The sequence below is a fragment of the Arvicola amphibius genome, chromosome 12 (genome assembly GCF_903992535.2).
Source record: "Arvicola amphibius chromosome 12, mArvAmp1.2, whole genome shotgun sequence".
Classification (NCBI taxonomy): domain Eukaryota; kingdom Metazoa; phylum Chordata; class Mammalia; order Rodentia; family Cricetidae; genus Arvicola; species Arvicola amphibius.
Genome location: NC_052058.2, coordinates 83,045,538 through 83,071,091, shown reverse-complemented (window position 1 = coordinate 83,071,091; position 25,554 = coordinate 83,045,538). Strand labels below are relative to the sequence as shown.

The following is a 25,554-nucleotide window of genomic DNA, read 5'->3' as shown; positions in this document are numbered from 1 at the left end:
TCAGTTCTGTGGTACCGACCTTATTTATTTATTTATTTATTTATTTATTTATTTATTGTGCTGCCTTGTATTAAATCTTGCTTTGCAGAAACCTTTTGTGTCTGCTTGGGTTGATTCAGAGCCTTGGACCACAACAATATTAATTTGGGAAATGAGAAATTGTATCCCACCTCAACAAGTACCAAAGAAATTTGCAATAACCAGATAACTTGCTGGGCGGTAGTGGCACATGACTTTAATCCCAGCATTTGGGAGGCAGAAGCAGGCAGATCTCTGAGTTTGAGGTCAGCCTTGTCTATAGCATGAGTTGCATGACAGGCAGGGCTACACAGAGAGATCCAGTCTCAAAAAACAAACAAACAAACAAACAAAACCCAAACCCAAACAACCAGAAAACCAAAAGAGAGAAAGTGACAAGGTTCAAAAAACAAAAGATTTATCTGAGTGTGGTGGTGCACACCTTTAATCCCAGCAGATAGCTGTGAGTTTGAAGCTAGCCTAGTCTACAGAGCAAGTTTCAGGCCATCCAAGGTTACATAGAGAGACCACATCTCAAACAAAGAAGCAGAGAACAAGACAAAAATGACAGCTATGGGCTGGGGTAGGAGCTCAGTGGTAGAGTACTTGCCTAGGACAGGCAAGACCCCGGATTCTCCCCCAGAACTGAAAAGAAACGGTGAAAGAAGAAGCACATTGTGCTGTCGGAAGGTTCTCTTCTTCCTCTCACCAAGCCTGCCCAGCCTTGGGGCCATTGTTTGCACAGACATTTCTGAGTCACTAGCAACTCAGGCTAGGAGACTGGGGGTGGGGATCAGATCTGGCATGGAATAGAATTTTGCTCTTAGGGAGGCTGGTCCCCAGAGTTGAGTCAGTGAAGCTTTTGGCTCAGCTTCCTGATTTAGTCTGGAATGAAGTTTGGAGGCTAACGCTATCTGGTAGCTGGCAGCTACACTTAAAAAAAAAAAATCAATCAGACGCATTGTTTGCCCCTTTGGGTTTGATGGACATGTTGTAATAAGGTCCTGCACCATCTACTACCTCTTTATGTACCTTCTGTCTAAAGACTCGTTGCTGGTGTGACCTATATTCATGGAACCACAAACAAAGGGGTTAACCATTAACCTTCAGGCCACCTTCAGATGAAGTCTTTTTATTCGGGGAGAATTATATAGGCTTCCATGGGTTGCTAAGAAGAAACAGGGAAAGGATTCAGGTGGAAGGAGGCTTTTAAGGAACTGGAGTTGATGAGGATGCTGTGTTGACTCGAGCTAATCTGTCACACCTCAGTGTAGCTCACATTCAGCATCCCACCGCCGTCCTTTCTGGAACACAACTGGCCAAGGATAGAGTCACATTGTGGCAATTAGTATGTTCATTGGTACCAGCCTCCAACCCATCGCAAGGTGAGTGTCTCTTAAGGCGCCATTTAATATAAGGTGTCTATTTTCTAGACCTTGAGAAAGCTTCAAGCCACAAAAGATATATTATTCCTCTAACTGACTAAGAAGAACACTTGAACCTTATCCCTCCACACACCTTACAATTCTCTTGGTGTGTTTTCTATTTTTAATTTTACCATTTTGATTTTTAAAAATCTCAATTTCTTTTATAAGATTTGTTTTTATTATTTTTAATGGTGTGGGGGGGGGGTATGTGTCTCTGAGTACAGGTGCCTTAGGAAGCCAGAACCGGATTCCTCTGAGTCGGAGTTGCAAGTGGTTGGGAGTCACCTGACATGAATGCTAGGAACTGAATTCGGAGCCTTTGCAAAAGCCTCCAGTGGTCTTACCTGCAGGGCCATCTCTTCAGCCCATATATATGTCTATTATTTATTTTATTTTATTTTTTTGAGGTAGGGTCTCAAGTAGTCCAGGTTGACCTCTAACTCAGCAGTAGCTGAGGTTGTCCTTGAACTACCGAACCTCCTGCCTCTGCCTCTCCTGTCCTGTGCTGCTGTGATCATGGACATGTACCACAACACCTGACTTTCTTTTCTATTTTTAATTGAGCAATAAGTCAGGTAGAAGTCTGGAGGTGGCTAGGTTTCTGGGAAGCTGCACAATTCAGGTAATGCTTGAGTGGTAATTAATTTTATTATTGTTTGACAGTTGTAACAACAAAGGGTTTATTATCATCTGCAGATGAAATAAACACACCGTCCCTTACCTGAAAGGCTTTACATAACTTTTCCAGGCTGTATCGTAGCACCAACCTGCTTATTGTATACACCCATTTGAGTGTTAATTAATATAAAAATATTTATGTAAACCAAACCAAGAACAAAAGAACACGATTAGTCCTGTTGGAACGGTGAAACACTCAGGAACCCCATGAAATGTTGTCATGAAGTCTCCTGTGAACCTGCCTGGGGCTGCCTTAGTTCTCTTTTGGGATTTTTAGTAGATTTTAATCTGTACCCTTGGAGTCTCCGTGCTTTGAGTTACTTGAACTCAAGGCATGGTGCGTTTTCTTTAGTGTTAGGAAATGCTTCATTCCACCCTTCCTGTAGATTAATTATTTTTCAGAACCCATCTATTGCTTGTTTCACCTACTGGCCCCAATTTTCAGGTCAGGAAATAGAAGCGCAGCTGAATTGGGGGTGATAGGCTAACCACCATCCAGGAGCCGGGAGTCAGCAAAAGCACACTCTCCAAGGCCCCATCCTGACTTCCGCTCCCTTGTGAGGCAGCTCCCGGGTAATTGCGTTTAGAGTAAGAACCACTGAGTCACAAAAATACAAACTGCTTTCGGCTCAGCTATTTAATTGGCTTTGTCTGTGTTGGAGGAAATTTATTTGCCCCTCATTGAGCATAGACTGGGCCAATCTGCTGTCATTTTGCATTATTCTTCGCTATCCTCTACTTAGAAACTGAATTCCTTAAGAAAGATGATGCCCTTTGTAAAGCTCTCAGGGAAAGGGTCCATGACCAGTGGTTCTTTGCCGCTGCTGTGCACATGGGCTTGGATACATCCTAGCACTAAAACTGAGCTACTTTCACTCAGAATTTACAAACCTCAGCTTCGGAGTTTCAGAGTATTTCTTGTATTAGTCTATAAATTGCTTAAGCAGCCTCTTATCTGGTTAGAAATAGAGTAACAAAAAATAACTAAACCCAGCACTCGGGAGGCAGAGGCAGGCGGATCTCTGAGTTCGAGGCCAGCCTGGTCTACAAGAGCTAGTTCCAGGACAGGATCTAGAAACTACAGGGAAACCCTATCTCGAAAAAAAACCAAAAAAAAAAAATAATAATAATAACTAAAGTAATGGGTTATGATCCCTTGATGAAGAGTTAATTCGCATTGTAGAATTTGCATTGCAAAAAATTGTCAGCTGCCGGGCCGGGGGAGTGTGAAGTCCCATGTCCTGCCTTCGCTGTGTTCACGAAGATGTGTGGGGGCACCTGTCACACTTATCCATTATGGAAGAAGTGTTCATAGCTGACCAAAGGAATAGTTTGGAGTAGAAAAAAAAAATAACTAAAGTCAAGAGGTAAGGAAAAGTCTATTACTTCTTCTTATTTCCTCACCCGTCCCTTTGCCTGTTAGGTGTTTAAGAGACGGGCACAGAACACCAGCCCGTTGTGCTTTGAGTCTACAATGGCAGATTTTTCTGGGCAGTCAGCTGGTGATGGCGTTCAGTACTGAAGTACTTAACACCATTAATTTTGAGAATAGTGAGTGTGGATATTTCTTAATTATTGTCACATCCCACATATGTTTCAAGAGTGTTAACTTATGGATCTTTTTGACTTCACAGTATCCCTGTGAGCTGAGTACCACACCACTCTGTTTTACGCTGTGATAAAGTTAACGCGCAGAGATGCTTAACAACGTGGTTCCGACGGCACAGATGGTAGATGATGAGGCTACCAATAAGGCAGGGGATGCTAAGGCCAGTAAGCTGGTAAGCAGCGCTCCTCCATGGCCTCTGCATCAGCTCCTGCTTCCTGGTTTCCTTCCCTGCTTGAGTCTCAACTGGTTTTTCGAGACAGGGCTTCTCTGTGTGATAGTCCTGGATGTCCTGGAACTAGCTCTTGTAAACCAGGCTGGCCTCGAACTCACAGAGTTCTGCCTGTCTGCCTCCTGAGTGCTGGGATTAAAGGTGTGCGCCACCACTGCCTGGTGAGTCTCAATTTATTCTGATGATGAACTGAGTCGAGGAAGCTTGAGCCGAATAAACCCTTTCTTCCCCAAGTTGCTTGTGTCACGGTGTTTCACCACAGTGACAGTAACCCTGACTAAGACAGCATGCTGGGAAATACTGTGTTTGCATGTTCTTATAGAGAAACTAGGTTCCACTCCAAGCGTTTCACATGGCAGCTGAAAACTGTCCGTAATTTCAGTTCCAGGGGATCTGGTGTCCTCTGGATTTCGAGGGCTCCTGAACACACGCAGTGCATATAAATGTAGGTAAATGAGCCGGGCGATGGTGGCGCACGCCTTTAATCCCAGCACTCGGGAGGCAGAGGCAGGCGGATCTCTGAGTTCGAGGCCAGCCTGGTCTACAAGAGCTAGCTCCAGGACAGGCTCTAGAAACTAAAGGGAAACCCTGTCTCGAAAAACCAAAAAAAAAAAAAAATAAATAAATGTAGGTAAATATACATACAAACATGGACAAACAATAAATAAATTTTAACACAGTGTGAGATGAAAGAGGATAAAGGCAGAGATAAGGGATGCTGATGTTTCAGCTGGGTGGTGGGGGTGCACACCCTTGATCTCAGCACTTGGAGAGAGAGGCAGGTAGATTTCTGAGTTAGAGGCCAGCCTGGTCTATAGATCAAGTTCTAAGACAATCAGGGCTACTCAGAAAAATCCTCTCTTGAAAGATCATGAGCCATGTAGTTGGCGAGAGAAAACCAGAGGGCAGTGGTAGCTCAAGCCTTTAATACCAGCATTTGGGTGGGAGAAGCAGGCGGATCTCTGTGAGTTCGAGGCCAGTCCAGTCTACAGAGAAAACCAGATTTCCAGAAACATACACATATACACCTTCTTTAAAAAAATTTTTTTTTGGATCACATGCATCCCAGACTGGCCCTGAATTTGTTATGTAGTCAGTCATGATCCTTAACTCCTTATTCTTCTGCCTCTACCTTCCCAGTGCTTGGATTCAGACACCAGACACTCGCCACTTTGAATTTCTTTGGCCAAAAGAATACGAGGATTATGTTACTTTTTTAAAATGGTTTTTTGAGACAGGGTTTTTCTGTAGCTTTGGAGACTGTCCTGGAACTAGCTCTTATAGACCAGGCTGGCCTCAAACTCACAGAGATCCGCCTGCCTCTGCCTCCCGAGTGCTGGGATTAAAGGCATGCGCCACCACCGCCCAGCAGGATTATGTTACATTTTGGGCCAAAGCAGTCACCAGGACCATGCTCTCCAGAACGCATTTCCCCTTCCACATTAACCAAAGAGGCCAGGACTCCGGGGTGAGGCAGTCAAAAAACATGACAGCAACACACAAGGCTTGGCCTTGCTATATTGGCCACAGTGCTTTAGTTCCCTACTCACTCAGAGATATGGAGTCTAGCTGTTTCTCAGGGATAGATGCCATCAATGAGCTGCCCAGCATCAATGCTGGGGTGTGAGGGTAGAATGTCCCCCAGAACCTTGTGTGCTGGAGGCTTGGAGGTTGCAGAATATTTGTTTACACTGTGTATTTTTGCCAAGGTGCCTTCTGATTGGTTTAATAAAGAGCTGAATGGTCAATATCTAGGCAGGAAGAGGTTAGTTGGGACTCCCAGGGACAGAGAAGACTCTGGGAAGAAGAAGGGGAGATACCATCGAGATGCAGAGTGAGTCGGACACACAGAATGGGAGAGAGGTAAAAGCCATGTGGTAGAATGGAAATGAATAAAAATATGGGTTAATTTAACTTGTAAGAGCTAGTGGGACAAGCCTAAGCTAAGGCCACGCTTTCATAATTATAAGTCTCTGTGTCGTTATTTGTGAACCGGCAGTCCAAAGAAAAATCTGACTATACTTGGTCTTCCTTTCAGAGAAAACTATTGGGTCAGGTCACCCATACCCTCAAGAAAGGGTGATTCTTGGCTCTGTTGAGTGGGCTTGGTTTGTAGGAACGGAATTGTTTCTGACTGGTTTTTGGTTTTGGGTTTTTGAGTCAGGATATTAGACTATATACTTCCACAGCTGGAAGGCTGCTCTGCAACTCACTGTGTAGCCTTAGTCTGGAATCAAATTCAAAACAATACTCTCACCTCTGCCTCTGAGTGCTGGGATCACAGGCACAAGCAATCATGCCTGGCGTCACCTCTTTCCCGCTAGGTCTTAGTTCACCAGCAAGTTGCATACCGATGACATTGAGTGTTGTCTTCTCACTCTTTTGTTCCCGTAGCCAAATTTGTGCCTGGGGAGGAATCTCTGAGGACCCTGTTGTTGTGGAGGTTTTTACACTTCGGCTATAAAGCTTGGGATGTTGGTACCTGCAGATCAGAGCAAATTAGCTCTCACCTAACTTCTGTTAATTGGCCATAGAAGATCTGAACTTCAGCATGGGTTTGTTTCTTAGGTCCTTCAGAAATTCTCTTTGATAAATGGCCTCATGGCCTCTCCTTGATGTTCTTTCATGTCAGTGTCTGTATTCATTACAGAGGTTTCCATTCAGACTGATTTTAGCAGCCTTATCTAGGGGACTAGTTAGGACATACAGGAGAGGAGGAGGGTGAAGACTGGAGATAGAAAGTTTGCGATTCTTTGTACCCATCCACCCACCCATCCATCCATCCATCCATCCACCCACCCATCCATCCATCCATCCACCCACCCATCCACCCATCCACCCACCCATCCACCCATCCACCTACTCATCCATCCACCCATCCACCCACCCATCCACCTATCCACCCATCCACCACCCATCCATCCACCCATCCACCACCCATCCACACACCCATCCACCCACCCACCCATCCATCCATCCACCCATCCATCCACCCATCCACTCACCCATCCACCTACCCATCCACTCACCCATCCACCCACCCATCCATCCACCCATCCACCCATCCATCCACCCACCCATCCACCCATCCACCATCCATCCATCCACCCACCCATCCACCCCCCATCCATCCACCACCCATCCACCATCCACCCCATCCACCCATCCCCCACCCCATCCATCCATCCATCCATCCATCCATCCATCCACCCACCCATCCACCCATCCATCCAACCCATCCATCCACCCATCCACCCACCCCACCCATCATCCATCCATCCATCCATCCATCCATCCATCCATCCATCCACCCACCCATCCACCCATCCATCCAACCCATCCATCCACCCATCCACCCACCCACCCATCCATCCATCCATCCATCCACCCATCCATCCATCCACCCATCCATCCACCCACCCATCCACCCATCCACCCATCCATCCACCCATCCACCCACCCATCCATCCATCCATCCATCCATCCATCCATCCATCCATCCATCCACCCATCCAGCCACTATTATTATTTCGCGAGGGCTCACTCTAAGTCAGTATTCAGGTGCTCTAGTAAGGAAGTTGTAAAATCTAATTTTCTAATTTTCTTCAGTTGAGCATGAGGCTCAGGCAGATGCACAGGCAGTTAATCAGCAACAAGAGGTCACTCCAAGTGGAATGCTCACACTGAAGTCCCCAGCTGGAAGCCAACTCTCTGCCTTCTCCAGTGAACTTGTCACCTTTCCCCGTAGAGGTTCTCTCTCTGTGTATGCCTATACAACAAAACCAAACCAAACCAAACAACCAAACCCTGGATCTCCTACGTAGTGTGGCCAGGCTCACCTTGAATTCACAGTAATCCCAGCCCTCCCATCACCAGGCCCAACTGTACACATATCCTAATACTACATCTTTGATAGCAAGCAGTCTGTCTTCTCTTTCAGTTCTCCATTATACCCTGTTCCGATATTTGGAAGACAGCGAACTAGACGCCGTGTGGATGGAAGCGCACGCCCTCCCTCTCATACGGTTGCTTTACAGCTGGTTTACACATGGCACAGATACGGTCAGCCCCAGATCTTGGGGCTTTTCTTTGCATCATAGTTTCAACCAACCTCAGACTCAAAATAATATATTGTCCCTGTGTTAAACAGGCACAATTTTTTGTTCTTAGTACTTAATTTATGCAACCTTTATAATCTTAGGTATTAAAGCATCTAGAGATGATCTAAAGCATACAGGAGAATGTCCCATAGATTGCACATAAGCAGTCATTTTTTTAAAATAGAGGACTGTATGGCCTTGTGCCTGTAGAGGCGTCTGGAACCAAGCCTTTATGGAAACCAGGAAGCAACTGTACCACACAAGTGAATTCCAGCTTCCAACAATAACATCCCAGGAGAATAAAGTTGTATCACATAGACCTGCCTCTAGAAGCCACACATTAATGTGTTGATAGTCATGAGTAAGTGAATACAATTTCAGAAAGTGTATTTCTGTAGACTCCATAGGTGTGAGGGAGGACCCACAGTCGTGAGCCTCTTCCGCCTTGACTGGAGGTCAGAGGGTTTGAGCTTATTTTTGCTCTCTCCAAGTTGTTGATAACAGGTGTGGCTACAAAGGTGTGAGAGATTCTGACTGAGGGTGTGGTTAATTAGTATTTTGGGTATAGGGATGGATCCGCTCCACCTGGACCAAAGCTCAGAGGATTCAAGTCTACTCCTTATATCATGCTAATGAAGTCTGTTGCACCCCCCCCCCCTTTCTGGAAAGAAGCATGTAAGCATGTGGAGAATAAATGAGGTTGATTCAGTATTTACTGAATGTCCCTCCCTATGCTGTTCTGTGTTTCCGTATCTTATTTCTCCTATATCTCTGTGGTTTTTTTTTTTTTTGCTCAGTAATTCTAATTCTCATGCTCCTACCTGGAAGTTCAACACATAGGTGAAACTTAGGCTGTATCTAGAGTGTACACAAGTTATTTCAACTTAGAGTTGTTTTATCAGTTGTTCTCGTGACGCTTAAGGTGCTTGGCTAGCTCAGCTAGCAGCTACGGCTAGCCAGGGCTACCTGAGACCCTGCCTAAAACAAACAAACAAAACAAAAATCTTAGGATAAGACGACAAACAAATATGTTTTGAAATTGCATTTGTAACCAGCCCGTTTCGTCTTTTCTCCTACTCTCCTAGGACCAGCCTTTACCTGCAAGAGCTATTGGCTCCTGTGATTACTAAGGAGAAAAGTAATCAGCGTGGGTAGGTGGGAAAGAAGGAGAGACAGAGGGAAACAGCAGCTGAGAGACAGGCGGCCGAGACAGGTGGCAGAGAGACAGGCAGACAATTGGAGGGAGTCCTTTCCCTCTCGGGGGTTTTGTCTTGTTCCAGCTAGTCTCGGAGTCTCCCCAGTCACTGGGGGGGGGGGGGGGGGGGGGAAGGGTGGTAAGCGAGTGATATTTTCTTGACTTTAGGCTCACTGCTGCAGATCCGGATTCTGCACCTGCTGGAGGAGCTTGCCGAAGGAGAAAGCAGCCTTCCCAATTGTATTAATGCACCTGATGAGCACAGATAGCCAGACCCTAATCTGAACGTAGTTCTTCTGAGGATAATAATGCCATCTAGGATGAAGATTGTCCTAAAACACTCCCAAGGAGCGCAGCAATTGTTCCTGAGTGAAGCATAATGAGAATGCTGGTTTGAACTGCGCTCAGCTCTGAATTGTGATCGCCCAAAATAACAGTGGCTTCAGCTGACAGGAATTTCTTCTCTCACTCAACATGGCTAACCCAGCTTGGTTATGCTGGCTCCACGGATACAAAACACCTAAGGTTCTTGTCTCTCTTGGCATGTGCTTTGACTGCAGGAGCCAAGATATCGCTTTGGTTTTCATGAGTCATTAGTGCCTCATTTTTTTTTTTTTTCAACAGAAGGCTCAGGGTGCATCTCATGGCTCCATTCTGTGATGTTCACACATGACTTCTGCTTGCAACCCACCAGCCAGATATTACGTCAATGGTCACATGACAGTAACGGAAGCTAGATCTTAGATGAAGCAGTTGCCCTGCTGTCTTTGAAAAATGAGAGCTGAGGTGGTTTGAATATGTATGTCTAATACTGAAAATGACTTTTCAGATTCTAGAGATGAGAATCTCAAGCCTGGGAAAACAGGAAAGCATTGATTGAGCAATGGATTGGTATTCTTTACTTTTGAGCTCTGGCAGCCACTAGTATGACACATGCAGACACACCATGGTTTGTAGCCCCAGTTGGTATCACACACACTCACACACACCTTGATTCGTAGTTCCTGTTGACCACAAACTTACAATCCCCCCCACCCCCCGTAAGCTTCTCTAGTGCTGGATTTATATCCTGCTTTGTTTATTTATTTATTTATTTCGGTGCTGAGAGTTGCACCCACGGTCTTGCACATGCAGAACCAAGTCTATGGCTGAGCCAACCCCGCGCTTCACTTCGAGACTCGTAAACGAGTCGTTCCCCCTTAGCTTTGTTTCCTCAGCTGTTCTCGCGACACTTCAGGAGCTTCGCTGGCTCAGCCAGCAGCTGTGGTTCTAGACAGTCTGCCTTCCAGAGCTTTTCTGTCACTGAAGAAAGTCCAGCTCGTGTTCCGCACTCCTGAGAGCCCAGAGGCCAAAGTGAGCAGGCAGCGTGCTGCAGCACTCTGAAAATGTGTATTTATTGCCTAAAATATATTAAAATATCAGCTGAGAGAGATGGCTCAGTGGTTCATTTGCTCTTCTTCTAGGGGTGAGTTCAGATTCCCAACACCCATATCAGGTGGCTCACAACACCTGCCTTCAACTACAACTCCCAGAGGATCTGATACCTCCGGCCTCCAAGTACCAGCTCCCATGTGCACATAGTCACACGGAGAGTCATGTGTGCTCATAATTAAAACCAAGAAACATATGCCTTTAAAAATACTATGGGGATGAGGATGCAGTTCAGTGGTATGTCACTGGCTTTGTTGAACAATGTCTTATCCATTAGGGAGGGTGGTGGTGGTAGTCTGGTGGGTGGCATATATACATATTATAAATATGGGGGTTGACAAAAGTCAGAAAATCTGCTAGACAAATTCTTAAAGAGCTGTAACACTGAATATATTTTATATTTCTTTTTGGTGTTTTGTCTTTTCATTTTGTCTTGTATAGTTGCCTTTTGTTGTTTCTGGATGATTGTATTATTATTATTATTATTAATTATTATTATTACTACTACTACTACTATTAAGAATTATTATTATTTTCAGTGCTGGAATCAAAGCCAGAATCTCAGGCACGCCTGCCAAGCATTCTATCGACTGACTCTACCCCAGCCCCACCTGTTTTCCTGTTTGTTTGTTTTAGTTTCCTTTGGTCCTTTGAGATAGTCTTGACTTGGAGCTCACAGACGTAGATAAGGTTGACCAATAACATTGGGCTTGAACTTGAGCTATTCTCCTGTGTCTTCCTCCTGAGGGCTTGGTTGTTAGTTCTGTGCCGCCAGCCAGCTTTCTTCCTGTTTATTTAGAGACGGGAGCTCACAGAGATCCACCTGCCTCTGCCTCCCAAGTGACAGGATCAAAGGCGTGCGCCATTATACCTGGTGTTCTCTACTTATTCTAACGGTCTTGAAAGCCAATCATCCTATTTATTATCCTATTTAGATATCTGATCTTATACATCACTATTATTTTTTTTTAAACTCCTGTCCACAGAGTTATCTGCTGGTCTAAGTGCACTGAAAAGCAACCTTGTGTCTCCCTCAAACAAAACAAAAATTAAAGCAAACAAACAAAACCAAAAAGAAAAACAATACCAAGCCAACCAAGCAAACAAAAGAACACACAAAAAACATGGCTGCCTGTCCTGGAGTTGACTGACAGATGCAGTGACCCCGATGGAGTAAGCTTGTTCTTCTTGTGTATCTTTCTCGGTGCTGGGATTTCGTCTGGCTTGAATTAGGGTCTTTGTTTTCTGTTTCAGTCCCTCTGAGTTCACATGAGCACCGGTCCTGTTGTGTCTGGAAGATTCTGTTGCCTTGGAGTCATCCACCACCTTTGGCTCTTAAAACATTTCTGCCTCCTTTTCCACATAGACTTATTTCTTCCCTCCTGAAGAGGTACTAGGAGGAGTTGGGGAAAAGAATATCGTCAAAATATATTATATTAAAAGAATCCTAAAAACCAATAAGTACATTAAAAAAACACAAACAAACCCACAAATAAATCAAAACCCGCCATCAAACAAGACCGTCCCAGGGCTTCCCACCAACTCAGAGTTCAACTCATAACCCGAGTTCAGTTCCCAAAACCCACAAAGTGGACTGAGACAGCCAGTTCTTGCAAGTTGTCCTTCGGCTTCCTCTGCACATGCACACACAAAAATTCATGTCACAATAATAATAATTAAAAAATAAAACTACCATCTCAGGTGAGTGTGATGACTTGCACTTGTATCTCAGCTGGAGGATGGCTGCAAGCTAGAGATGAGCCTGGGGGAGAGAAAGCCAAGCAAGGGGCCTCAAAACCAACAGAAAGAGCCCTCCCCTTTCAGGCTGTGTAGAGATCATTTCCCACACACCACCTTTCCAGCAGGCACTGTTTCTCCCACTCACTCCTCACGGTGACTTGACCATTTCTTTAAGGTTGTGGGAACAGGGGGTGCCCCGGAATTTTCATGGTTCCTGGAAAGTCCAGCGATTACGAAGAAGCTTAGAAAGCTTATTCTGTTTTGCAAGGTAATTGTGGGTAGTGCATGAGTTTAGTCTTACTTGAAGCTATAAATCTTACCTTAGTAAATAAAATAAAGCTGGCCTATGGTCACCAACCAGATTTTCTCTTCTTCTAAGGTACGGGGTTGAAGAAGGGTTTCTTTGGACAGCACTAAGTAGCTCATAAGAGGAAAATGGTCTTCCATCAGCCAAGCCAGGGCACCCCCAGTGTGCACACACAACCTTCGGTGTTTTATGTGACAGCTGTTTTCACAGCTATAGAATACCTGAGAGAATTACCCCAGATGAATTCATTTCTACCGAGATACTTTCAAAGTACTTTCTTTTTCATGAGAACCAGGGGCTTCGTGACAGCATGCCAGGGCAGGCTGAAAGGCCCGGGTGTTCAAATTTTGTCTGCCGTACACAATTCCAGTGGTTTGAAATTTGTCTCCCATACACAATTTCAGCTATTTATCTGTGCAACACAGTGAACCAGTGGCGTGCGGAGCCAGGGGAAGGCTAGTTCTGGGTGACTCAGTTACTGAGTGAAGCTAGAATCTTGGCTGAGAAGCTGCCTTGGAAGCTAAGTCAGGATCAGCCACAAGAAATTGAGAGACCCAGGTCTATGATTCTGTCCCAGTTGCACTGAAATATATTAAGAGACAAACTTCCGAGTCTTCTGCTGCCATTTTGGTGGAAATGCCATAGGTGCAGAGTTCAGAGACCTCTGTCGATTGCAGTGGACTACACATTCCCTGGAGGGGACAACAGAGCCATTGTGTTTTAGGTGTTAACAACTCAGCGGAGGAGGCCAGACCTGTGCATATGAAAATTTAACTAGCAGTAAAAGCCAGTATCTAAACAGGGCCAAATGATGGAGCTGTCACCGGGGGTTCAAAGGGCACAGTGGCAGAGTGTTCCTGGGGGAAGGCAACACTGTGTACTGGAGGATTCAATAGCAGCTTGGGTGGAGGCGGCTGGGTTGGAAGGATGGATGGGTGTAGAGGAGAAAAAAAATGAGGAGCGTTCCAGTGAGGTGAGAAGCAGCCTAAAGACAGATCAAGGGACTGGAAAGAACAGAATGTGCGCACAGGAGAGAGTGATTAGATAAGGCCGGCTGGGGCGGAGAGACTGGAGGGAGAGCCTGTGCCTGGGACAGAACAGCTTCACCTGCTAGGTGACCAGCTGCTAAAGGAACAGAGAAAACCTGCGTGTTAGTTCTCTCAATTCATCGTACCCGAAGCTTCTTGAATCTGAGCATAGGCTGCGCTGCAGCCATGTTGGCACTGGGCACTTACATTGTTCTTGTGTCCCTGGCACTCTGGGAGCCAGGACGGGAAGTAGGGGAGACCGTAGGGACACCGAGTCTGCTCTGTAAATCACTATACATTTGTTGAGGGGCGGTGGTGGCGCACGCCTTTAATCCCAGCACTCGGGAGGCAGAGGCAGGCGGATCTCTGAGTTCGAGGCCAGCCTGGTCTACAAGAGCTAGTTCCAGGACAGGCTCTAGAAACTACAGGGAAACCCTGTCTCGAAAAAAAAAAAAAAAAAAACAAAAAAAAAAAAAAAACATTTGTTGAGGTCCACGGAACGTATAAGAGTGGACTCGAGTCCATGAGCTCTTGGGTGACGATCTCATCTATATGTGGAATTAAAAAAAAAAAAAAGCAAAACAATACAAAACCTTGGTCTTGGAGAAGTTCAGCGTAGAACAGTGGGTCCCAGAGGCTGGGGAGAATAGGCAGAAGGGAGCACTCAGCCGCTGAGTGCCTCTCAGCCCCCTACACCCCTCCTCTTGGATGGCTCAGTTGTTAAGGACATTGGTTGCTCCTCTAGGGGACCCAGATTTGGCACCTAACTCCCGCGTGATGGCTCATGACTTTAACTCTGGTTCCAGGCAATCCAATGGCCTCTTCTGACACAAGGCAACAGGGACAGGCATGTAAGTGATACACATACATACATGTGAGTAAAATGCTCACACACAGAAAATCATCTTAAAAAACAAAACAAACTAACGCACACTTACGCATTATTTCAAAATGCCAAAGTTGTTGAGTAAGGGGGAAGAAAAATCCACCACCCATTCTCAGTAGTGCTAAAAAATGAAAAACTTAGTGTTTACATTTACAAATTTAAATTTATTCAAGATGGTCATGGTGGCATATGTCTTTAATCCCAGCACTCAGGAGGCAAAGACAGGAGGATTGCTGTGAGTTTCTAGGATAGCCTGGTCTATATGGTGCCTTGCTGGGCAGCCAGAGCTACAGGGCGAGACCCTGTCTTAATAAACAAACAAAATAGTTATTTGAAAAAAATGCAAAACAACAAACAGAACACCCAAATGATTAGCATATGGGTATGCATCGGAGTTAGAACAGGTTTACGGATAGGAAATGTGATTGAGTAAAAGGAACCCTGGCTGCCGAGGGTTTTATCCTTTAGACTCCGAGCAACAGAGACTCAGTGATGAGAATACACCCAAGGGAACTGTGTCCTGTAGCACGGACAACACCATGTTGGTTTGTGCTATTGAGCCCAGTGCTGGAACACAATCCAACTCAATAGCTTCCTACAAATTCCGTTTAACAGTGGAAAGACGCCCTTTTAGGCTAAAATCAAGGCAAGAATTGAATTAAAAAGATTAAAGTTCTTGCCTGGTGGTGGTGGCGCTTGGGAAGCAGAGGTAGGCTGATCTCTGTGTTTGAGGCCAGCTTGGTCTACAGAGTTCTAGGACAGCTAAGGCTGTTACACAGACACCCTGTCTTACAAACAAACAAACAAATGTAAGATTAATGTTCTTTTGAAATAGGTATTTGGAGTGACTTTTTTAATATCTGAATTCTCTGAATAATTGCCATCACACTTGCTTTTGACTTTATTATTTTGACTTTATTTTCTTCAGGCATTAGGGACTATAGACTACCTCTTTAGTGATTCAGATGTTTGGTCATTAGATGCTAAAACTTTATTTTATTTATTTAAATATTTTTTCAGGGGTTACCCAAAGAGATTTAATGGCTAATTTCAGCCTTCCTCTTCATTTCCCTGCCTACATCTCTTCCTTGGAGATGGTGTGAGGGGAAGCTTTTAAGAGGCCTGGCATCCTTAAAGAGCCCACTTTGATTTCCCTTCAGAGAGCTACCATTAGCAGGGATACTGGCCGAGGGGCCTGCGTATTCCCACATGCGTGGCTGCAGGGATAAAGGAGGTAGTCCTTTACTAATTCTTACAGTTGCAACATTGTTGCTTTCTTTTTAAGCACCAGCAAACTAGTTCTGGCAAGTTCCCCTGGCAACTCTCTTTGGTGGCTTGGGTTCACCTTGAGTAATTGAAGAACAAAAACCAACCAAGAAAGAAAAATCCCAGCTGCTAGGGAGGTCAAGGCAGGGGAGCAGCAAGTTCCCGGATAGCCTGAGTTTGTGGCAGCTCTGTTTAGTTATTGATTTTCTTAATTTTATTTTAATTATTTATTGAGACAGGCTCTTGCTATGTAGCTAACCTGACCTCAGATACACTCTAACCTGCCCTGCCCTTGAACGTTTGATGATTTTTCTGCTCCCAGTGTGTTAGGATTACAGGTGCATGCTGCCAGGGCCAGCTAAGATTTTTTAATTAATTAATTTATTTGTATTTATTTTTTGGTTTCGAGACAGGGTTTCATCTGTGTAGCTCTGGAACCTGTCCTGGAACTCACTCTGTAGACCAGGCCGGCCTTGAACTCACAGAGATCCGCCTGCCTGATCTCTGAGTGCTGGGATTAAAGGCGTGCGCCACTACCCGCTTGGCTTTTTTTTTTTTTTAATAAAAAAAAGAAAAGTGCTGGTGACTTGGGGTATCGCTCCATGGTAGAGCATTTGCCTAGCATGAGTCTATTCTTGGGTATTGCAAAGAGATACCCTAACTCCAAGCAGCCACTCTGGATAGTTCCCTCATTTCTGTACCAAGGCCTCGCCCTAGGGAAGACTGGATTTACAGCTCTGTTCCACATGGGTCGTTCTTTATGGTCTTCAGTTGGAAAATGTTATCTAAATTTTTATTATTTAATGTTAGGGAGTTTAGTCTGAATGTATGTTTGTACACTATGTGTGTGCCTGGTGCCCGTAGAAATCGGAAGAGGCCATCAGATCTCCTGGAACCGGAGTCACCAACGGTTGTGAGCCATCATGGGGGTACTGAGACCTTAATAGCTGCGGGGGCGGGTACTAGGTTGGGTGTAGGAACTGAAACCAGGTCCTCTGCAAGAGCAAGTGTACTTCACCAATGAACCATACCTTTAGCCCCACACTGGAGAAGGTTCAGACTAAACCTCACGTTTAGTCATTCACGTGGACTGTTTGGGATCACTAGTGTCGGTGGCATCTTCAGTACCTAACATACACCCCACCCCACCCCCCACCCCACCCCCGCCCCCGCCCCCACCCCCACCCCCACCCGCACCGTCCAGCCGTCCCTTCCCGTCCTGGGAGTGCCCATTCACAACCGGAACTGCAGCTCTAAGGAGACTGAGGCTTGGGCAGACTTCCAAGGCCAGCTAGGACCCAGTACCCAGACCCCGTCTCAACAACAAACAAACAAACAAACCACACCACCACCAACAACAACAAAACGGAGGGCTGGGGCTGCAGTTGAGTGGTAGTGTTATTATTTTTTGAAGATATAAGGGTAGTTAAGGGGGACGGCCGGTCCCACGAGGGGAAGCAGCGGGTGACCCGAGGACTTGGCGGGTCACCTTGGCTGGTGGGAGACAAACAGATGTATCATGCAGAGAGAGTTTGGGTATAGAGTTTATCCAGTGGGTTATGGAAGGGAAGGGGAATGGGGAGAGGGAGGGGGAGAGGTGGGAGGGGGAAGGGAAGAGAGGGAGAGGTTGTGTGTGTGTGTGGGTCTTATTTAGCCCTTAATTGCCTCAAATTTACTCTGTAGCCAACTCTAGCCTTAAAATCTGTATCCTGTCTCTAACTCCCAAATACTTTGGTTATGTCCTGCAGAATTGTTTTAATCTTTTTTAAAGTTAAAAGAGAAATTATGTGTATGTATCTGCATGTACTTATGTGTACACGTGCCTGCCTGATGATAGAAGAACATCTCAGAGCCCATGGCACCAGAGTTTCAGGCAAGTCTGAGCTCCCGCATGGGTGCTGGAAACCCAGCCCAGGTCCTCTGGAAGAACAGTGCACTCTTAACTGCTGAGCTGCCTCTCCAGCCCAGGATTAGATTCCCTGATTTCCTTTTCCTTCCTTATAATCTCTTCTTTAGCCCCAAGCGTTAGATCCTGCGCATTGGAGCCACATAGCAGGTACTCAGAGTTTTGTTGCGTGAATTAAAGATTCAGTGCGTGGGGCTCGAGAGATGGAGCAATGGTTATGAGTACTGACTGTTCTTCCAGAGAACCTGAGTTCAGTTCCTAGCTACCATATGGCAGCTCACAACTATCTGTAACTCCAGTTCCAGGGCATCTGAGACCCTCTTCTGGCCTCTGGCAGGCACTGCATGCATGCAGTATACAGACAATACATGTGGGCAAAATACCTACACGTAAAAATAAATATGCATAAATCTCAAAACAAAGGAGAGTAAAAAAGATGATCAGTATCTAGTCTCTATCCTAGTGTGGTGTGACCAAAATAAACAAGCTTGTTTCTTCATTAAGCTCCCATACAAGGAACACACTGGTAACCCAAAGGCGAGATGTCTAAAATCAGCTGACATTTACTGGTCCCCCTCTGTACAACAATTCACAGCAAACCTAAGAGCACTATTAACGCTCGTCTGAAGTGCAGAGAGGCTGAGCAGCTAGTCTATCTAAGAGCAAATAGTAAGTGAAAGAGCCAGGATTTGAACTCAGGCACTTTGACTTCTCAGTCCTGTAAATTAGCCAACCGGGTCACTAGGCTCGAGGGAGTGCAATGCAAGATTTCTAATCAATAATCACCACTGGAAGGCATTAATTGCACGTGTAGACAAAAGGTGAATGCCTTAAGAATCAAGTGAATACCCCTCCCCCCCAGCGCCTGATAGGTTGTCAATAACAACAGTGATTGAAAGAACACCGTTCTCTTGAGACCTAGACCTGGGCTCAAGGAGGAAGTTAACCCAGGAGTGGTAAACCATTCAGACATGTTAATGGAGAGCAGAAGTCTGGGAATCAGGAGGGTTAGGATTTCTAAGCCTAAGGCTACTACAAGTGTGAAGTCTCAGGTCACCTCCTGCTTGATAACCAGGCACTGATGGCAGCCTAGTGACAGGGCATTGTTTTTGTTTGTTTGCTGCTGAAACAGAGGGGGTGGAGATTACATCCTCCTCCAAGTATACCTTCTAGGGAGCTGTTTCTTAGTATTTTTTTTTTAACTTAAAGCTATTTATTAGTTTAAAGTTATTTTATTTTTTTATTTTGGTTTTTCAAGACAGGGTTTCTCTGTGTAACTGGTCTGGCTATCCTGGAACTAGCTTGGTAGACCAGGCTGGCCTCCAGGTCCCAGAGGTCAGCCTGTCCTCTGCCTCCTGAGTGCTGGGTTTTAAGACCACCACTGCCTGACCCCAAAGCTGTTTATTTTAAAAGACCTCACTTTGAAAGCTAAGATCCAGTTGTTTCTGCTCAGCTGGGTTTCCACCACGTGCATACTTCACTTCTGTTTCTTTTTTTTGTCTGTCTGTCTGTCTGTCTGTCTGTCTGTTTGTTTTTTTGAGACAGGGGTTCTCTCTGTAGCTTTGGAGCTTGTCCTGGAACTAGGTCTTATAGACCAGGCTGGCGTCAAACTAAAAGAGATCCACCTGCCTTCGCCCCCTCCCCAACTGCCCAGCCACACTTCCGTTTCTTTATCATTACATTTCTTTTATTTCTTTTCTTTTCTTTTCTTTTGCTTTGTTTCATTTGGTTTGATTTTCATTGCTTGAAATGGAACCCAGGGAGTTGTGCAAACTGGGTGTGGTCTTGCACGTGGGTCCATATATGTGTCTTTTTCTCCTTCAGTGACTTGGAAGTTACTAGAAGCCAGATTTCAGTGTTATATCTTGCTATCTAATACTGCCAAGTTCTGCATAATGCATGGTTTAATAAAAATGTTTTTTACTGAACCAATTTCTGACTGCTGAATACTGGTAAACCACAGACTCTTCCCCTAGGATGTAGGCAATGGCACTTTTAGGGACATATCCTTTTTAATCCAGGATATAAAACCATGTATTTTAAGCTAAAAAATGACTGAACTAATTTTGAAGATGGTTTAGGAAGAAGAATACAAATATCTTGTGACTGAAGATGAAGGTTCCGAGAACATTTATCCATAACTTATACAGTTTAGTTGGAACCGCTTCTGGAATATGGGTACAGTGTTTACACACAGCTGTTAAAAAAGGTTTTCAAGTTAGGCTCATGAAGCGATAAGTATATTGTATAAATTAATTAAACATTAGAAAGTCACATCTTGGTTATTTCTGCTGCAGCAGCACTTCAGAATTTAGCTAAAACTAATTTTTAGATTCTTTTCTATTTATCTTTCCCTTTTTAAGTAGCAAGTCACAGTATATAAAAGAAAAAACTGGGAAAACAAAATTCAGGTACCTCCCACCACCAACACACAGCATTGCACCCCCTTCTTCTACACACAGTGTTAGGGGTGATGGACAAGGAACCCAATACCTCGAGCACTCTAGGCAAACAGGCTACCCCTGAACACACATCCCTGGCTTCAACTATTTTGTTCTCCTTAGATCAGATGGGGTTTTGCGTTATTATAACATGAAGAATTGGGATGAGGCTAAGTAAAAAAAGATTGGATAAGACTATGAAGGTAAAATTGAACAGACTTGGAGAGGGCTGGAGATGAAGGAGTTCAAAAAATATGGCTGGGCCGGGCGGTGGTGGCGCACGCCTTTAATCCCAGCACTCGGGAGGGCAGAGGCAGGCGGATCTCTGTGAGTTCGAGACCAGCCTGGTCTACAGAGCTTAGTTTCCAGGACAGGCCTCCAAAGCCACAGAGAAACCCTGTCTCGAAAAACAAAAAAAACAAAAAACAAAAAAAATATGGCTGGCCTAGATAGGTTGTTCCTTAGTTCAACCAAGAGAAGGCAGCATCTGGGAAAGGAGGCTGCGAGTAAACAGGAAGGAAGGAGGCGGGCAGCCCTGCGGTAGGCGTCTTTATGGAGCGCGGTAGCAAACCTTCAAGTGTCTATGTGCCTCTATGGCACAGTAACAAAAACACTTAGTGTAACTTAAAAAAAACATTTATTTTCAATATGAGTTTGAGTTCATCAAGGAAAAAGTCAGTTTGACCCCCCATCAAACTGCAAGGGCGCGGCCTTTCCTTGCCTCAGTGCCTCAGAGAGCCTTCTCTTTAGGAAATGGCTTTCTCTTGTAGTGTGTGGAGGCGGCGCTACCGCAGTCCGAAGCTTGCGGCCAGGCAATGTTAAGACCCGCTCCTCCCCCACCAGAGTTTTCACTCCACCAGCTCCACAGTAGGTGTTGGGGGTGGGGGCACTCAAGGCTGCCCTGGATGGAATCCCATAATGATGATTTCATGGCTGATTAGACTGTACATCTACCTGGTGTGGGCCTTCTGGTCCATGAGTCCAATTTGCATAAGTTATCCTTCCTCCTTGTGTGGGTCTCCAGCCCTTAGAGGGTTTGAATGACCCTTCCACAGGGGTCACCTAAAACCATTGGAAATCACAGAATATTTACATTATGATTCATAACAGTTGGCAAAATTACAGTTATGAAGTAGTAACGAAATACTTTTATGGCTGGAGATCGCATGAGGAGCTGAGGGTGGCAGCATTAGGAAGGCTGAGAGTCACTGTCATATGCCATCCTGAGGAAGAGCTATCTCCACTAGAGCTCTAGCTCCCTGGTCATGGGATCAGCTTGGGTTTTATCTTCCTGGGAGGTGGTTATGCCCAGAGGAGATGTAAACGGAACTCTGACAGGTGCTTGTGACTCATCCTACCTCTACCCTTCTAGCTTCTAGCTTCTAGCCTGAGGTAGGTTTCTTCACATCAACCAATGCGCAGTGAAGTCTGCTCAGGGCAGGTCTTTAGGTTATCTCAGGGGTAACTTCTGATGGTCACAAGAAGAAAACAGAAGCAACTGATGGAGGAGGAGGAAGAGGAAAAGAAGGAGGAGGAGGAGGAGGGAGAGGAGGAATTCTGTTCCCAAATTGTGGATGTGCACAGTGGGTTTGGATAGGACCTTGGAAAATTCTACAGATCCATAGAAGCATTTCTTTTTGGATAACATGTTATTACAGTTCATTGACAAAATGTTAATTGGAAAAACACAAGTGGGTTTGAAGTGAAAGGTGTAATTATGTGCCAGAGATACTGGGAGGAAATACAGCTGCTGCTAAATACGATTAAGTATTTTCTTTTCCATCTTCATTTTTATTTTTTACTGAATTAATTCACCAAAATGCCCCTCCCCCCCACCAGACAGTGTCTCTCACTCTTGCCTACTCTGGCCTGGGACTCACTGGGCAGCCCAGACTGACCTCGGTCTCAGGACTAATCTCACTGCAGCTATCCAAGCAAGTGTTAGGGCTCCAGGTGTGAGTCACCTCAACAGGTGTGTTGGTTAGTCATTTCTCCAGGACAAGTTCTCCTTGGGTTGTTCATGTTGACCACTAAAACTTGGCCATGAGAGACTCCACCCCAACCTCTTCTCTGAACCTGTGGCTTTGGTTCACACTGCCAGGTCTAGCTGATGGTGATAGACGTCTTAGACACTGATGTATATTTCCTTATGTGGGTCAACTCCGGAGAATTTACTCTGGCTTCTCTAAGAGCTCTGAGCAGACATGGGAATAGCTGGGGTTAGGACAGGACACACATAGGAATGGATTCCCGAGTAGGTGATATTATGAAGCAGAACACAAATTGTCAAAAAGAGGGTGAGGGAGCAGAGAGTAGAGATCCCATGCCTCAAACCTGAGTGCTGGGGGGGGGGCATTTGTGCTGCAGGGGGTCCCTGAGCCCCCTGCAAAGTCCTCTGTGGTTTCTGTGGAGTGGGGAAGGAAGGAGAGAGATCTGCCTTGGTTTCTAAGCCACAGTCCTAGCTCAGTGGCGCCTCTGTGGATTCCTGCAGAAATGTGCCCACTCTTGCCTGTGAATGGCTACAGCCCCCGCTGTGCTTCCGAGACTTCAAGTTCTATATTATCTTGCAGAATAATCACTTGTGTTGAAATCTTTACAGCCTCCAAAATGCCTAGGACAGTGCCTTGAACGTTCCAGTTCTGTGACAAATGCTTATTAACAGATGATCTGAATTCAGGTGGGCCTCCAAGAGAGGGAACGCTCAGAACAGATAGGTGCCACACAGCAACCACCATGACAAGAATTCATATGGAGTGCTCTGCTCAGAGCATGGCACTTCGGTCACTGAACATTTGTTAAATTGAACAATAAGTGAGAATTTGTTTTATTTACTTATTATTTTTGAAGGTCTAAAAATAACGTGTGTGTGTGTGTCTGTGTGTGTGTGTGCTTGCAAGCACACATATGTGTACATCGTGTGGGGTTTAGAGGGTAACTTTCCTTCCACCGTGGGTCCTGGGATCCAACTCAGTTCATAAAGCTTGGCGGCAGGTGTCTTTTCTCACTGAGCCATATTGTCTGTTCTGCATTTTTTTTTTTGTTGTCCTTTTTTTTTTTTTTTTTTTTTTTTTTTTTTTTTTGGGTTTTTCGAGACAGGGTTCCCTGTAGTTTCTAGAGCCTGTCCGGGATCTAGCTCTTGTAGACCAGGCTGCCTCGAACTCACAGAGATCCGCCTGCCTCTGCCTCCCGAGTGCTGGGATTAAAGGCGTGCGCCACCACTGCCCGGCTTGTTTGTCTTTAAGAGAGCGTCTACTATGTAGCTGAGGACACACACTGAATTCATTGTTTTAATTTTTCAAGATAGGGTCTCTCTGTGTAGCCCTGGCTGCCCTGGAACTTACTCTGTAGAACAGGCTGACCTTGAACTCACAGAGATTTGCCTGCCTCTGCCGGGATTAAAGGCCTGTGGCCACCATCCGCCAGGCCACCTTAAATTCTTGTCCTCCTGTCTCTGCCTCCGGAGTAGTGAGATTTATAGGTGTGCACCTCTGCTTTTTTCCGGGGCAGGTGATCCTTCCCCCCCCCCCCCCCAGTTACGTGCATGGGCAGGCAAGCACTCTACTAGCTGAACTACAGACTCCTTTGTCAAATAAGAATTTAAATATTTTTTCCTGTGATTGGCTTTTGTGGTTTCTAACAAGAACTTTGGTGGCTGGGTTTGTAGCTCAGTGGTAGAGTACTTGCCTTGAGTGTTTTAAGACCCTGGGTCCAATCCCTGCCATGAAGGGTGAGGCAGCCAGTTTACTACTCTGAGTGGGCACAGTGCCTCTCTCCTGTAATTGGAGCACTTGGGAATAGAGGCATGATTCTAAGTTCCAGTCAGACTGGGTTAAATAATGAAACTGTCTTAAAATGAATCAAAACAAAAACAAAAACCATAAGAGAAATACAAAACAGCAGCAAGACAAACCAAAAATAATTTTGGGATAAATTTGGGTCAATTGTGTGTGTCTGTGGTGTGGTGTGCAGGGGATTGAGTAATGTATTTCTTTTTTTGTTGTTGTTGTTAAATTATTATTATTATTTTATTGGTGTTTTGCCTGTATGTCTGTCTGTGTGAGAGTGTCAAGATCCTGGAATTACAGATAGTTGTGAGCTGCCATGTAGGTGCTGGGAATGAACCTGAGTTCTCTGGGAGAACTGTCAGTGTTATTAACCACTGAGCCATCCCTCTAGCCCAAGTAATTATTTCTTCCTTCTTTCTCCTTCCTTCTTCTTTCCCCTACTGCTTTGTGAGGTGCAGTCTTTTTTTTGTTGTTGTTTTTGTTGTTTTTAAGAGACAGGGTTTCTCTGTGAAACAACCCTGGCTCTCTTGGAACTTGCTCTGTAGAGCAGGCTGGCCTCAAAATCACAGAGATCCACCTGCCTCTCCCTCCCGAGTGCTGGGATTAAAGGTCTGTGCCATCACCGCGCCATGGTCTGTCTTGGTCTTCTGGATGCAGGGAATTACAGGTGTGAGCCACCAATCTCAGCTAATTTTTTTAATGTCCAGACTGAATTGGTGTTTTATGAAATTTATTGTTCTCTGATCGTTGATATTGAACTAATGATCAGACATGATTTTATTCGAAATGAAACCTTAAAGCTAAATATTGGAATCCACAGAGGTCATATTAGGTTCAATAAACGATAAAGAATGAAAATAATCATAACCAACTTGCGTTTATCATTTAGGATTTTTATAGAAAGAGCCTTGAAAGCCTTAAGAGCTCTTATGAAGAAACCACACTTTTCTGTAGAGATGAGGTAATGAGGTTTTTACAGGGTCCAGGTTGCCCAATCTGCTCATGTGTGAAGCCTTCACTTAACTGTGTGGTGAGTCCGAGGGCCAGAGCAGGTGGCGTGCTCTCCTGGACCCCCATCACCCTCCGTTTCCTTGTCGGATTCAGTTCCAGCAGCAGCACACACCTGTCCAGTGGCTTTTCAATGCCTTCTCCACCCTCATGCTGAGCGAGGAGAGGGTGACGGGGGGTGGATGGTTTAACTTAGGGCCTGTACAGCCTGGGCAAGGGCTTGCCTCCCCTGATTTTTCAAGAGTCCCCATGCACACAGTAGGAGATGAAATGAATGTTCCAACAACTTGCTGTCGTTCTCAGGGTGGCCTGTAGAGTTAGTTCCACTGAGTACCACAGTGCTACCTTTCAGCTTTAGATCTCTGTGCTAACGCGCTCCCCTCCAGCACAGCTGGGGTAAGCCTGGTAATTGCAGCAGCTATGCTCGCCTTTCTCTGCATCTCTGAGGAAACCAGTTATAAACCCAGGCACCCAGTTTGTTCAAGGCTTCTGATATTTGG

At 45.3% G+C, this 25,554-nt stretch overlaps 1 non-coding gene across 1 annotated transcript; it reads right to left on the bottom strand.

The window, feature by feature from the left end:
* Window positions 1-11,016: 11,016 nt before the first annotated feature.
* Window positions 11,017-11,074, bottom strand: LOC119799585. The gene has a single exon (XR_005282868.1). It is a non-coding gene; the product is annotated as a U7 small nuclear RNA (small nuclear RNA).
* Between the last annotated feature and the right edge of the window lie 14,480 nt (window positions 11,075-25,554).